At 34.8% G+C, this 10,436-nt stretch overlaps 1 protein-coding gene across 2 annotated transcripts in view; it reads left to right on the top strand.

Moving 5' to 3' along the window:
* The first annotated feature begins 4,007 nt into the window (after window positions 1-4,007).
* Window positions 4,008-10,436, top strand: part of LOC123871009 (unconventional myosin-XVIIIa) — a 208,656-nt gene continuing 202,227 nt past the window's right edge. For both annotated transcript variants that reach the window (XM_045914527.1, XM_045914526.1), the window contains exon 1: window positions 4,008-4,363. The gene's annotated coding sequence lies outside the window, so the exon portion shown is untranslated. The remainder of the gene's footprint in view (window positions 4,364-10,436) is intronic.

The raw sequence follows: 10,436 nt of genomic DNA, 5'->3' as shown, positions 1-10,436 counted from the left end.
CAGGCCGACGGTTAGGGGCTCGAACCCAGGCACGCACCCCTAACTTTTATGAATTCTTTTCTTTCACTGAAACCTGAGGAAATCTGCCAGTCCACACTTTGACAGTGTGGTAGACTTATGGCCAAACCTTTCTCAATTTGAGAGGAGACCCGTGCTTAGTAGTGAGCCGGCGCGCGATGGGTTGATGATGCTGAAAGCCTGTTGAAACACAGGGAAAGGATTAACTCTTCCCGGAATCAATTCCTGGCTACGGCCATGGACTTCCAGCCGCTAACTTCTATAAAACTACCTACTAAGTATTGGCGTCACTCAGAAAAGCAGGTATTATTTGATTATTTTTATCGAATTATTGGAATGTTCTCTCCAAAACCAACACAAAAAAACACAAGTTTAATGTGTAAGGTTATCCGAGAGTTTTAATCTAAACAAACTAATGCCAAAATAAATAATTTAATTAGAGCGTGATTGCTATCACAACATCTAATTATTCAGTTCACAATCCAAATACCGAAAATATGCGATATCGCCCCGAATCTCGGAAGGAGACTAAACTAAAACCTTCAAAACACCCGTATTTATGCAAGTTCAATCTTGTCGGCCTCCTAGTAACAGATTGTATGACATCGAATGAGCGAAATATCGATTTTATCAAACTACCTGCATTAGATAAATTAATAATTTTATATTATTTTTGACAACTCAAATCAATTTTTAAAAATAACCTTACAGTTCGGCCGTCCTGAATTTAACACGTCCTCGTGTTTCTAATTAATCATGTCATGTCAGTCGCGGGTGTTAGATTAAAATTAAAAAGTGGGCTAAATATTAAATCATTTAACAATTAAAATCAAGCAAAGCAACTACTGTATTATTTAGTAAAAGTAAGAATCCTAAACTGTTTTCTAAAATTAAATAAATTAAAAACCTAATCTATACTTTCACTTCAATAGATAAAGTTAATGAATTACCAAGAGAGGGTAGGTAGTAAACACCTAAGTAAAACAAACCAAGCTGAATAATAATAATTAGTCGTTTATTCAGATATCTTTCTCACTTTAATCTTTATAGATCTATCTGTATTTTATTGTATTGTTCAGCATAGATCTATTTATTTAAAGATGACTCTACCGCCCGTTTCGCAAAGGTGTTTCGTCGTGGAGAAGAAAGGGCAAAGAAACTCCACAACACACGTCTTTTAAAACCATTACAACATTCAATACATAGTACTAAAACATATTTAATAATCAGTTATAACCAGCAAATGGTTATCAATTATATCAATTATCAATAAAATATAAGAATACTTAACTTTGGTATAACCTGCCGCCCTTGTTTGCTCTGGCGTCAAGAACTTCACCATTTGAACCAGACTGACTTTACTATTTGAATTATAACACAAGAATGACGTAGACTGAATTATTACACAAGAAATGATGTAGACTGAATTATTCCACAAGAATGACCTCCCTCCGTCGAGGTAAGGTACTTTTATAGACACTGCCATCGCAAACAAGGCGGGAATCCATTGTGACGTCCATCTTAATATTTATTTGAAGGTTGGTACAATGTACCAACCTAACACAATATTTAATTTAACATAATAATATCATCAGCAACACATATTTATGGTTTACATATTGTTAATTTGACAATAATAATTAATTACATAATAAATCGATGGTTTACATATTATTTCACATAATAACTATTGACAACTGTATACCAAATCCAGCGGTATCATGTCAACCCTAGTATAGTGACAGTATTTAATTCACAATTAATAATTAATGACATGTATTGATAATTAACATCATAATATTTTAGATATTCTCTTATTCCTTATTTTACATAATAACTATTGACTACTGTATGATAAATGTTAAATCCAGTGGTATCATGTCAATCTTAGTATATTGACAGTATTTATTTTACAATAAATTAACTAGTGATACGTATTGATAATTTGAATCTTAATATTTAACATATTGTCATATTCCTAGATACCAAATTAAACTATGATGAATAATAAAAGACATTATAACAATATCATACTCTTGTTTGATGGCAGCACATTGACAGTGAAAATTGTCGCGGAATAATAACGTTTCTGTTCCAAATATAATAACCAATATGTAGTTCAGTCTCTAAGTTTACGATTGGATCAATTATAACATAATAAATATAGGCATAAATTTATCTTGATCTGACACGGGCTTCCTTGCCCTAAGTCAAATCCAAATCATGGGCTATCCTGCCCTCCGTCAAATCATTAAAACCTACCCTTGAACTGCCGAACTCTCAGTTTTAATATCAAATCAACAGTAAATCCAAACGACTAACTTCTCATTCGATGTATACGAAATCTGAACCACTTATTGCAAATTACTTTCCACTTCACAAAAGACTAAATTCTTAAAAAAAAAACTTAATATTTTAATCACCAAATTACCAAAACCACCGAACTCATTAAAAAAATTTATCAAATGTGGGTTGGTTCGAAAAAGATACCAAAGCGAAATTAAGACAACGTGAGACACGTCCCGCTTCTGAATTATTGGCGTCACTCAGAAAAGCAGGTATTATTTGATTATTTTTATCGAATTATTGGAATGTTCTCTCCAAAACCAACACAAAAAAACACAAGTTTAATGTGTAAGGTTATCCGAGAGTTTTAATCTAAACAAACTAATGCCAAAATAAATAATTTAATTAGAGCGTGATTGCTATCACAACATCTAATTATTCAGTTCACAATCCAAATACCGAAAATATGCGATATCGCCCCGAATCTCGGAAGGAGACTAAACTAAAACCTTCAAAACACCCGTATTTATGCAAGTTCAATCTTGTCGGCCTCCTAGTAACAGATTGTATGACATCGAATGAGCGAAATATCGATTTTATCAAACTACCTGCATTAGATAAATTAATAATTTTATATTATTTTTGACAACTCAAATCAATTTTTAAAAATAACCTTACATAAGTAATTGTAGGCTACAAGTATTGAAAAATCAGATATCAGATAATGAATCATGTAGGATACCTATTAGCATAATAGTATGTAGGTACCTACCTAGTATGGTGAAGTTGTAAACAAAATTATCACGAACTATTGTGAGATATTTACTTATATACCTACCTACAAGAGATATCTATAATAGTCGACCGAGATAATGCGGTCGGTGTGGTGTACTTTACGGTTCGGTATGACGTAGCGCACCATGCAGCTGCATCGCAGATGTCAGATGTCTATCGCCGATGCCTACAGCCGACAAAGCTCTTTTGGCGCGTGGCCAAAATCGGAACTAAAGCCGTTATCCTAAGAAATGTGCACTTGTTGATGGTTTGTTGTGTCGGAATAAAGCTACAACAGCGCCCTCACTCAAGTGCCCAAGGAGCCTTGTTGGACTGTATGTTAGGCTGTTTAAGGCACAGGAAACTCTTAGTAAAGTAAGTAGAGACTCTTCAGGAAACATTGGGAAAACTGAGGCTTGTGGTATTAAAAGTAAGTAGGTACCTCATATTATTTGTTCTGTGACCAGTGCCTCGAGATTTTGGATTTTCAAAAACAAATAACCAATCAGCTCCATCTATAAAAATTATAAAAAACTACTTATATTATAAAAAGTCAATAGTTTTGCTACTCGACACTAGATAGAGCTTTCAATAGATGTAACTTTTATATTTTTAGTGGTTTACATTTTTAAAGCTTTTAGAATTCGCTTTTTGTGTTAGGAACGCGATAGGTAACACTTCAAATTATTAAAATATTATAATTTGAGATATTTCTATATCCAAAACTTTCAAAATAGATATACGCGATCTAAAATATTTCCACTCAAAAATTTATATTGAACGCTTCCAAAAATCTTGTGATCATTTTATTAAACTGCCAAATTGAGGTGTCAGTTTATAAATGGGAGTATTAAATAATAACTTGGCCAATGTAAATAAGTCGGATTATAATTTGGAGGCTCGAATACGGACGGACGGACGGGCTACGGCGTTGGTTTTTGAACTTCAGTTGATTCGATGCATGTCAATATTGAGACGTTTTGAATTTCAATTTTGCGCTGAACGCGATTTACGACATCTGTCAAATGAAACTCCGTATTCGAGTGGTGTGAACTGTGAATGTGATTTCCAGATTTTTGTGTATATTTCGCATATTTATAGTGTTTTTATGTGAACGAGCTAAATACTAAATACATAATGCCTATACGTTGATCTCTGTGAGTTTTCGTGCGATGCTATAAAACTTTGATTATAATGAAAGGAATTTGTAGTGTTGTTGTGGTTTGTGAATAGTTACGGCTGTAGGATCGGTACATTAGCCTTTGTGGATTAAAAATAAGCACAAGTAAGTAAATATTTACTCTTGTCTTGCACCGTGCTAAGGAATTTATCCCTCAATTTAAGTCGAAACTAAGAGGGCATGTCTTAAATAATCTGCTAACATTCACTCTATAATCTAGGATTTGTTTATAAATACATCCTGGGCTCCTTATAGAAATGTTTCCATAGGTACTAAGTGTTTCATAGTTACAAATTAGACGTAACTTGTGTATTTTAATTCATACTTAAATACTTAAAATGAACAGTTATTGTTACCCTTATCAGAAAGTCCCAGCCATGCATAAACTGTTAATGAAACTAAGTAATCATGTTTGTGCTATACTTATACTTAAATAAATCTTTTCATTTCTTCACTGTTTATTTATTTAATTTATGTAATTACTTAAGTACCTAGGTACTTTTAAGTGCTAACTTCAATTTAAGGTATTGAGTATTGACTGTTGCATTGAGCTATAATTTCTGCTGACACCAATAAACTGAAACATTATACCTAACTCAGGTCATTAACTTTATGGATAAGTTTTTATTTGTCTGTGATGGCGTTTGCTGGCGCGCGTGCTGTGCTTGTTTGGAGTGTTTTTTTTTGTTAAGAGTGAATGGTTTTTGTGTTAGTTGGTGTTTTTTGGTGGTGGAACTGACTGGGAAGCGCTCTAAAGGGGCGCCGCGCGTATGTTGACGGGCGCCGGCGCAGACGGAGTCCATACTTGTATAAATTCAATAACTTGAAAATATCACAAACTTGACATTGGCTAATCAGAGTAAAGCCAGATTTAAAGGAAAAAAAAAAAGTTTTTATTTCATTTTAATCTAAATATCAATCCACATGATACCCAATAATCTGACCATGATCACAGTTTGATTTGCTCTAATCTACTTGAGTGAATTTGCACTTGTCCCACCTGTCTGTTTTTGAAGAAAAAAATGCAAGGAATACCAAATGGAACACAATAATTTAAACAAGTCTAAATTAAAAATTTATAACACCCCCGACAATTGAAGGTTACAGTAACTAGAAAAGAGCTGATAATTTTTAAACGGCTGAACCATTTCCTTGGATTATAGCTAAGAATACTCTCAATCAAGCCACCTTTGAAACAAAAAAACTAAATTAAAATCGGTTCATTGGTTTAGGAGCTATGATGCCACAGACAGATACACAGATACACCACCACACTTATAACACCCCTCTTTTTGAGTCAGGGGGTTAGTAAGTAAATAATTATTAGTAAATGCTTATTAACCCCCAACCTTGATGGCTGAGGTGATCATATTAGGTAGGTAGGTATCTAAAAGTAAAAAAAAAACAACCATTCTAGACTTTAAAACACTATTCACCGCTAAACCCATGTACTCAGTTAATTGGTGATGGGATGTGTCCTGACCTAGTGCTGATTATCTGCTTGGTATCTTCTCTGTAAGTAGGTATAGAATTGCATAAATATAAATCCATGTAGCTATGCCCATTTTGTAGGCTTCTCTATTGAGCTTTTAAAATGGAAATAACCAAACGGTGCCATATCAGCAACCTCACATTCCTGATATAATCTTTGCATTACTAAGTAAGTAGTTTTCATTGTAAGTAGTATTCGGTAAGTAATTGAGTAACTGAAAAAAATAAGTACTTTTTGAATCTAATATTTCAGTAAGTTATTATTTTTAAGTATTTATTGTACTTTGTCAACTATCTCTCTTTTACTTCCTTCATCAATTCTCCCTTTCTCTGTATCATATTGCTCATAGTTTTGGGTGTGACCCCTTCCATTTAGCATATTTGGATTTCTTGTAATAATAATGCAGTGTATACAAATCTACTAGTAATAGTATAGTAAGACTTATGACTCTTAGGCTATTTACAACTTAAGTGCATAAGTTTTTATGTTATAATATATATTATAAGAAGTTAATGGTTTAATAACTGGGGTGGACAACTTAACATACTCTCAGAAAATGAAAAAGAAACGTCAAATTTAAACCTGCAAAGTCATCATCCAGTTACTAACTTGTGTGAAAGTTGCTTAATTTGCATGATTGGTAATAATATAATATGTATCGTCACAACTAGGCTCCACCAATTAACTATTTTATATTAACTTTATATATATTATTATTTATAACAAATCCAATATCCATACTACACTAAGTATAAATTCAAAAGTGTGTCTGTCTGTTTGCTACGTTTTCACTGCCCATCCATTTAAACAAATTTAAGATAGTTAGCATACATCCTGGGGATAGGCATAGGATACTTTTTGTCCAAAAAAAGTATCCCTCAGTTCCTGAGTTCCCTCAGGATTAAAAATAACTTGAATAAACCACCAAACTACTTGCGGGCATCATCTACCTATTATGAGAGAGGTAGGCTACTTTTATCCTGGTAAGTAAATCAAATAGTTCCCACAGGATTTTTAAAAACTTATACTTTTACACACTTGCAGACGAAGTCGAATGCATCACCTAGTGAAAATATTAAATACCTATATAATATACCTATTACAACATGATTTTAGTATGTACCTACCTAGTTACGAATTTTATTAATTAAAATAACTGGGAAGTCCTAAATGAAACCCACCAGATTAAAGCAACCCTAAAATTCAGCATATTGTTTTATAAGCCGCAAACTCAACCCCGAATTTTAATTTTTAATTTGTCGTCTGGGAAACTTACGTCGTTTCAGTTTCCTCGCAGTGCGGGACGGCGAAATCGATAGTTAGCGAGTCAGCTGTGGTCCCCCATGAGCCTACAACTTAGCTAAAGTTTAGCGAAGGAAAGAAATAGGCTCATACCTATATATATTTTAAATTCATTCTTGGTTTTGCTCTCAGCGATTTTTCTACTCCATGACAAATCGATACATGATCGACTTCAATGGTGACCAAGGATGTTAATAAAATTATTATTACCTACACCCCTAGTCTAGTTCGCAACCCTAAAATCCTACGGGTTGGTAATAAGTAGCCTATCCGTAGCAGCCCGGCTTCTTAATACAAGGAACCTATCTGAGTACCGAATTTCAAAAAACGTTTAAACTATAAAAATTTGGCAAATCGGTCCTGAAATCTCGGAGATTTTGGTCGTTTTAAAGTCGTTTATAAAGTAGCCTATATTACTGCTTGGCTGATCCTCTACTTGTTAGCCCGTCAAAATAGGTTCAGCCGTTCTAAAGATTAGCCCATTCAAACAGACAGATAGACAGACAGACAGTCAGACAAAAATTTTAAACATGAGTGATTCAGTTATGGTACAGTTCAAATAACCATATTACGAGCTTAATATGAGTTATTTGTTTCGAAATTACAGACAGACTTCAATTTTATTTATTAGTAAGTATAGATGGATGAATAAAATATAATCATACTGTTTGCTATGCGATTGACCTGTCCTAGAAAAGCTGTTAAATGTATAAGTAAGTAATTAATATGAGATAATATCTTATACTTAAAACTACTTTAAATAACTATGTATATTGTATATACAATATAATTTACAGCTATTTAACTTAGTTATGGAATATTTTCGAAAGCCGTACGATTTTATCTTCCTTCCATAATTTGCACTTACCAGCTTAGTATTTTGATTTCATTGATTGAGCTTTATAAAGCGTAATCAAAAGCCCAATTGCACCCGATTCAAGCACCCTACGAATGGATCGAAAACTTTTTCCTATTTTTTTTTTATTTAAGTACCTACTTTAAGTAAAATACAAATATCATAAGTAAGTATATATTAACTAGAGGAGCCTGCGACTTCGTCCGCGTGGATTTAGGTTTTTAAAGATCCCGTGGGAACTGTTTGATTTTCCGGGATAAAATGCCTATGTCAATCACAGGGACGCAAGCTACCTCGGTACCAAACATACAAATCGGTTAAGCGGATTTTCCGGGATAAAAAGAAGCCTATGTCCATCCTTGGGATATAAGCAAACCCTGTACCAAACGTCAGAATCGGTTAAACTGTTGGGCCGTGAAAAGGTAGCAGACAGACAGACAGACACACAATTATAATATTAGTATGGAAGTATGGATATATTTTGTGTAGAAAAACCAATATACAGTTTCGATGTCGTGTTGAAGAGTTATTCGCGAAGACATAGAGTAGACCGATGTAGGCAACGGTTTAAGTGGCCTGCAAATCTTGCAGTGCGTAACGGTCAACCAACTTCGCACGAACTAGCCGAAATGACCCACAATAGACTGATATTACAAGTAAATAGGTAGGCACACCGAAATTACCTTAAAAACCTTGACATTGACACCTGATCCATACTAATATACTAATATTATAAATGCGAAAGTGTGTCTGTCTGTCTGTCTGCTACCTTTTCACGGCCCAACAGTTTAACCGATTCTGACAAAAGGTACAGAGTTAGCTTATATCCCGGGGACGGACATAGGCTACTTTTTATCCCGGAAAATCAAAGTGGTCCCACGGGATTCCTAAAGACCCATCCGCTCAACCGATTTGTGGTGCCAAGGTAGCTTGCGTCCATGTTATTGACATAGAGAACTTTTTATCCTGGAAAACCAAACAGTTTCCATGGTATCTTCAGAAATCCCTACATCCACGCAGACGAAAGTCGCGGGCCTCCTCTAGTTGATCATAAAATCACACAGTAGTTTGGATGCGGTTTTAGTGCATTGCAACTAATTACCTATCGAATAAATATTTTCCTCTCATGTAGTTTGGAATTAGACTGTTTATTATTTGTTTGATAAAAGGAAAAAACACTTAGAATAAGCGCCTAAATCTTCCATCAATTAGGAAGTAGGTAGGTATATAGAATTACTATTTCGTACATCCATGTGATTTTGTGATGGTAGAGCCTGTCTGTCATCTTTCACTATTCATTTATCAAGATTAAGTTTGATAATTATCATTGATAAATATTAAACAATAAAGAAGATGATGTTGATTTCTTCATGAGAAAAATTTGGTCAAGTGCGTTGTCGGATTCGCACAGTTGATAATTTTGAACCTTCTAAGCACCATCTAAACAAATTATCATTATTTGTGATTTTGATATTGATACTCACTTATTTAGTTTCTTTTTATTGATCATTTAATATGTATGTACCACATTGTAAAATTCAATAATAAAAATGAAAGTAATTTGACTCTGGTCTGTAAAACTTCGACCACATGTCCTGCAGTTGCACACCAATTTGACGTCATACGTGCGCAATGCACCATTCAACGCAACGGGCGTACTAAATAAATCTACGAGTAGGTACAGCCAATCTCTACAGCCACAGTTCAACGACAGTTTAGGGAACTTCTAACAAAACGTCCGACTCGTTGTCACTGGCAGGCGTCACATGTTAGTAAATTATTTTTTAAAGAATATTAGCCATGCTAATCATGACTGATACTCCCCTTTCCTCTAATTAAGCGTAAAGCTTGTTCCAGGAGTGGGTACGACAATAGTTCACCGGGTGGGGTTTGAATCGCCGACCTTTCAGAATTCAGCCCGCTCCTCCACCGTTGAGCTATCGAGGCTCTGATTTGACGCAGATAACCCCCAAAGAAGCCATACTTTTCTTTGATTTTACGTCACTATAGCCTAATATTTGACATAGGAACTATTGCCGATTCAGGATCAAATCGAGAGTTCCCTCACTCAATTTCACTCTGCTACAGCAAGGCTACAGTTAACTATTGGTAGCCAATGAATGAGGCGATGGCCCTTGGAGCCGGAAAGTCCTTGAGTGGAGACCGCGTTTAAGCAAGCGTAGTGTGGGACGCCCTCCACCACGATGGACCGACGATATAAAGCTGCTGGCGGGAAGTGGCTGGATGAGGATGGCTGAGGACCGGGTGTGGTGGCGCTCTTTAGGGAAGGCCTATGTCCAACTGTGGACGTCCACATGCTGATGATGATGATGAATGTGTTTGCAAAGTTACGACATAGAAATTTTAATTATTTTAAGTTTAGTAGGGCAATGAGTAACCAGTAAAATAGAAATATGTAATAAACAGTTAATTAAGTAAATACATAGGAACCTTCCTACTCCAGGAGGAAATCTGCAATATTGTTTTGATATTTTTCTTGTGGAAGCGGAAAACTAACATAATAATTG

The sequence above is a fragment of the Maniola jurtina genome, chromosome 13, assembly GCF_905333055.1.
Source record: "Maniola jurtina chromosome 13, ilManJurt1.1, whole genome shotgun sequence".
Lineage (NCBI taxonomy): Eukaryota > Metazoa > Arthropoda > Insecta > Lepidoptera > Nymphalidae > Maniola > Maniola jurtina.
The sequence above is the reverse complement of the archived record's forward strand: the minus strand, read 5'-3'. Positions and strand labels throughout refer to the sequence as shown.